We start from the raw sequence: 5,705 nt of genomic DNA, 5'->3' as shown, positions 1-5,705 counted from the left end.
CCGGAGCAGAAGAGGATCGAGTATGTATCCAGACGCACACCGATAAAGAAGCGGGTGAATTCCCTCACGGGAGTGGTTCAGGAGGAAGTGCCTGTAGTACAAGATTTTCCGGATGTATTTCCGGAAGAATTATCAGGAATGCCACCGGATAGAGAAATATAATTTTTGATCGAGTTATTACCTGGCACAGTCCCAATATCCAAGAGACCTTATCAGATGCCCCCGAATGATTTGGAAGAGATAAAGCAGCAGATCAAGGAATTATTGGAGAAAGGATATATTCGCCCAAGTTCGTCACCTTGGGGAGACCCAGTTCTTTTGGTAGAGAAGAAGGATGGAACCCTGAGAATGGTTGTAGATTATCGTTCACTGAACGACGTGACCATCAAGAATAAGTACCCTCTACCGATGATTAATGATTTATTTGATCAGCTAGTCGGAGCCAAAGTATTTTCCAAGATCAATCTTCGATCAGGGTATCATCAGCTGAAGATTCGTGAACATGATATACCCAAAACAGCCTTCACCACCAGGAATGGTTTATATGAGTATACCGTCATGTCATTCGGATTGACTAATGCCCCTGCGTATTTCATGAGCATGATGAACAAGGTATTTATGGAATATCTGGACAAGTTTGTCGTGGTGTTCATCGATGACATATTGGTTTTCTCCAAGAGCGAGGAAGAGCACAAGGAACATCTGCGTCTAGTCTTGGAGAAACTCCGAGAACATCAGTTATATGCCAAGTTCAACAAATGTGAATTTTGGTTGAAGGAAGTCGGATTCCTCAGACATGTTATTTCAGGAGAAGGAATAACAGTCGACCCCACCAAGGTTGAATCGGTCACCAACTGGCAATCCCCCACCTCAGTCAAGGAGATCCGCAGTTTTCTCGGGCTTGTAGGATATCATCGGAGATTTATTGAGAATTTCTCCAAGATTGCTAAACCCATGACCGAGTTGTTGAAGAAGGAAACAAAGTACATTTGGACCGAGGATTGTGAAGCCAGTTTTCAGGAGTTGAAGAAACGTCTGGTTACAGCCCCAGTACTCATTTTCCGGACATACACAAGGATTATCAGGTGTATTGTGACGCTTCTCGTCAAGGGCTCGGAGGAGTACTCATGCAGGAAGGAAAAGTTGTAGCTTATACCTCCAGACAGCTACGACCTCACGAGATGAATTATGCCACACACGATTTGGAGTTAGCAGTCATAGTGCACGCACTCAAGACGTGGAGACATTTCCTTGTCGGAAATAGTTGTGATGTTTACACGGATCATAAGAGCTTGAAGTATATTTTCACGCAGAAGGAGTTGAACCTCAGACAAAGGAGATGGCTTGAATTGATCAAGGACTATGGTATGAGATTACATTATCACCCAGGGAAAGCAAATGTTGTAGCAGATGCCTTGAGCCATAAAAGCCATGTGAACACCCTCATAGCTGGAGGATTACCTCAGAATTTAGCCGACGATCTCAGAGATCTCCGATTGGAAATAGTACCAAGAGGATTTGTCGCCACCTTGGATATTCACTCCACTCTGACCGAAAAGATCCGTGAAACACAGAAGAAGGACAAGGAAATTGCAGAGATAAAGGAAAAGATGAGTAACGGAAAGGCTAAAGGTTTTCGTGAGGATGAACACGGAACTTTATGGTTCGAGGATCGTATCTATGTGCCTAATGACCCAGAGGTCAGGAAGTTAATTCTTTAGGAGGCCCATGACTCACCGTACTCAATTCACCCAGGCAACACCAAGATGTATCTGGACTTGAAGGAAAGTTTCTGGTGGACAGGTATGAAGAAGGATATTGCCGAGTACGTAGCAGTATGCGATGTTTGTTAGCGAGTAAAGGCGGAGCATCAGAAGCCGGCAGGGTTACTTCAACCACTACCGATTCCCGAGTGGAAATGGGAAAAACTTGGAATGGATTTTATCACAGGATTACCCAGGACCCGTTCAGGTTATGATTCTACCTGGGTAGTGGTTGATCGCTTAACCAAGGTAGCTCATTTCATTCTCGTGAAGACCAAATATACTAGTGCTAAGTTAGCCAAGATATACATGACCAGGATCGTATGTCTGCATGGAGTTCCGAGGAGTATTGTGTCAGATAGAGGAACACAATTTACCTTAAAGTTTTGGAATCAGTTGCATGAAACCTTGGGTACGAGGCTGGAGTTCAGTACAGCTTTTCATCCGTAGACAGATGGACAGACCGAAAGAGTCAACCAGATTCTGGAGGACATGTTGAGAGCCTGTGCGCTAGACTACGGGTCTAGCTGGGATGACAATTTGCCATACGCAGAGTTCTCGTACAACCACAACTATCAGACCAGTCTAAAGATGGCCCCTTTCGAAGCTCTATACAGCAGGAGGTGCAGAACACCATTGCTGTGGGATGGTGTTGGAGACCGAAAACTTTTTGGTCCCGATCTTATCAGAGACTCCGAAGAGAAAGTCAAGCTGATTCGAGATAGACTCAAGATAGCCCAGTCGAGACAGAAGAGTTATGCCGATAGTAAACGCAAGGAGATAACATATGAAGTTGGAGACCGAGCATATCTCCGCGTGTCCCCACTTTGTGGAATCAAGAGATTTAAGGTTAAAGGAAAATTAGCACCCAGGTTCATTGGCCCCTACAAAATCCTCGAACGCAGAGGAGAAGTTGCGTATAAGCTGGAATTGCCAGAAGGATTGTCAGGAGTTCATGATGTCTTTCACGTATCCCAGCTGAAGAAATGCCATGCCGAGATGGCCGATATTCCTCTGAGAGACACAGTGCCCCTAGAAGCCATACAGCTGGATAGTGATCTAACTTATGAGGAGAAACCCATCAGAATTCTTGAGACTGCGAACAGAGTTACCCGCAGCAAGATCATCAAATTTTGCAAGGTTCTGTGGAGCCACCACTCTGAGGAGGAAGCCACCTGGGAGCGAGAAGAAGATCTCCGCCGAGACCACCCGCACCTATTTGCTAGCCAACCCGAATCTCAAGGGCGAGATTCATCTTAAGGTGGGTAGGTTTGTAACATCCCAAATTTTCAATTTGGAATGTTTTACAAATATTAGTTAAGCATCTATGCATTTTGTTTGAATTGAGTGGCATTTGGAAATTTCAGAGACATTTGAGTTTTATTTGATTTGAATTTGATTTTGGCAATTGAAATTTATTTCAAAAATACCTGACAAATACTTGAGCAAAAGTATGAGAGGAGTAAACATGACACTCCAAAGAAAAATGTCAGAAGAAAATATTGCCAAAAAAAGTTTGAATTCAAATTTGATTTTATTTGGAATCTACAAAAAAAATGTTTTTATTTTTGTTTCTGTTTTGCCTCTGGAAAAATGTTCACGTTGGAGGATTTATTTTTCTGATTTTATTGATATATATGTCCTATATAAAATATTATAGTTTTCTCTTATATTAGTTTTATCTCTCTGACGTAATTCAAAAAAAAAGGAAAAGACCCAGGCACGAGCCAGGCCAACCGGCCCAGCCGACGCCAGGCCAACCGGCCCAGCAGCGCCGAGCCGCAGCCACCAGCCGGCCACCCGGCGCAGCCCAGCACGCCACACGCGCCGACCCCGTTCCGATCGGCCGCCCGATCTCTCTCCCTCTCTCTCACTGACCGCGGGACCCGCCCTCATCCCCAGCCCCTCGCTCACGAAACCGAACCAGAGCACGTCCAGAGCATGCCGCGGTTCCGATCTTCCTAGGATCGTGATCCCGAGTCGACCTCCTCCCCAAGAAAGTTGCCCTATATAAACCCCTCGGCCTCCTCTTCCAAACCCCCTAAAAACCCTACCTCAACTCCCACCATAGCTCTCGCCCTCGCCAAACGCATCTCGCCGCCGCCGCCTCGGTTCGCCGCCGCTACCGACCCCGGTGAGGATTCCCCCTACCTCTAAGCACCTTCACCAGAACCCCCTCTTCGTTACGCACTTCTTTGACATCCTCTAATCGCCCAGGAACGACCGAAGTCGCCGCCCCGAGCATCACCGCCCGCCGCCGGAGTTGTAGAGCACCAAGAGCCCCGCCGAGCTCGTCCCACTCGCCTCTGTCGTCCCCGAGCTCCACTGACTCCATCCCCGACCTTCCCTCGAGCTGCCGCACCCACCCGACGACTCCGCCGCTGCCCCGGACCACCGGAGCACCCCCGCCACCGTCGCCCGAGCCGCCGTCGTCCATCATCGCCGCTGTAAGCCACCGGACCTCCCTCAACCGTTCGATCTGCAATGCACGGCTTAGATTGGACTAGCGAAGGGTTAGGTTATTTTCAATAGATCGGTTTAGTTTACGGTTTATTTCCAGTTTAGTTCGGTTTAGTGTAGACCGGCCCGATCGGTTGTTTTATTATTAACCCGTACGCGTGTAGCCTATTCAACGCATGAGCACTGTTTAGTTGTAGAACGCCCACTGTTTCGGCCCATTAGCGCGTTAGTTTTTGTTTAGTTTTATTTTAGTTTCTGTTTTTAAAACAGAATAGTTCCAGTCTTGAAAAATCTATATCTTTCAAGTTATTTAATATTTTTAGTTGATTCTTTTTGCTCTAGTTTGCAAATTTCCTATAGTTGCTGTAGAAAATTAGATTCGGCCATGTTTAGGTTTTTAAAAATTGTTTTATATTAGTTTTAGTCAGATTAGTTTTTCTGCTATAAATTGAGTTAGGATTATTTTATTTTAGTGATTCTTTTTGTCACTGCTTTGTTTTGACCTTGCCTAGCAGTAGGAATTTATTTGGGCATTTATAGTCTTTATTAAAAATAGTTTTTATGCGAAAACAAGCTTTTCTAGTTTATTTTAGCTTGCTGTTGTTTTCTGCTGTTCTAGTTATGTTTAAATTTTATTTTTTCCTATGTTATAATTTATTTTAGATTAGTTTCTGTAGTTACAGAGGGTGAACATTTATTTACAGAAAAACTAAAAGTTTTATTTTATTTTCTTACTAGTTTTGTTTTAGGTATAACAGGAGTTCTATAATAGATATTGGTTTGATTCTTTTTGCACCTAGTTTGTATGTTGTTTTCCTTTATGTTAGTTAGTAAAACCATTGTTTTGGATCTGTAAAGAAAAGTGTTAGTAGGTTAAAACTATTTCTTTGTTGTTGCTTGATGTGATGGAAACCTTGATTTTGTTTTCCTTGAGTTTTCTTTGATTTTGGTTTGAGTGCTTGTGTGTTTTCCTTCAGTTTGCTGATATGTCATTAGTGAAATACTTATTTGTGCTATTGTTTGACTCGATAGAATTTCCGGAGTGCAAAGCTTGCTATCTCTAGTCACTAGCGTTTGAAGACCGTCAGCCAGGCAAGTCATTTGATCATGTTTTACAATACCTATGATTTTGTTGCATTAGAATTATTCCTCCCCACCATGCATGCAGTAGGAGAATTTTAAGTTATGTTCTTGAGTAGTATCATGAGGTAGGATGAACCCAATTTCCCCTTGTTACCATTGCCCGGGACGATGTAGTTTATTTTGCTATGCTTGTAGACGGGGTTGGTTGAGTGATTCATAAGGGAGATGTGAGATTCAAGATGATGACAACCCCATGACTTCAAGCTCAAGATGGACTTCAAATTCACTACTGGGTGGAGGACGGTTGACGGGCACCCTGGAGGAACCAGCGGATGGCCGGGATGCATGGAGAAGCGCCATGACATCTTGCGGAAAGCTTCACCCAGCCACGAAGAGACG

The sequence above is a fragment of the Triticum dicoccoides genome, chromosome 5A (genome assembly GCF_002162155.2).
Source record: "Triticum dicoccoides isolate Atlit2015 ecotype Zavitan chromosome 5A, WEW_v2.0, whole genome shotgun sequence".
NCBI lineage: Eukaryota > Viridiplantae > Streptophyta > Magnoliopsida > Poales > Poaceae > Triticum > Triticum dicoccoides.
Note: the sequence above shows the minus strand (reverse complement) of the source record.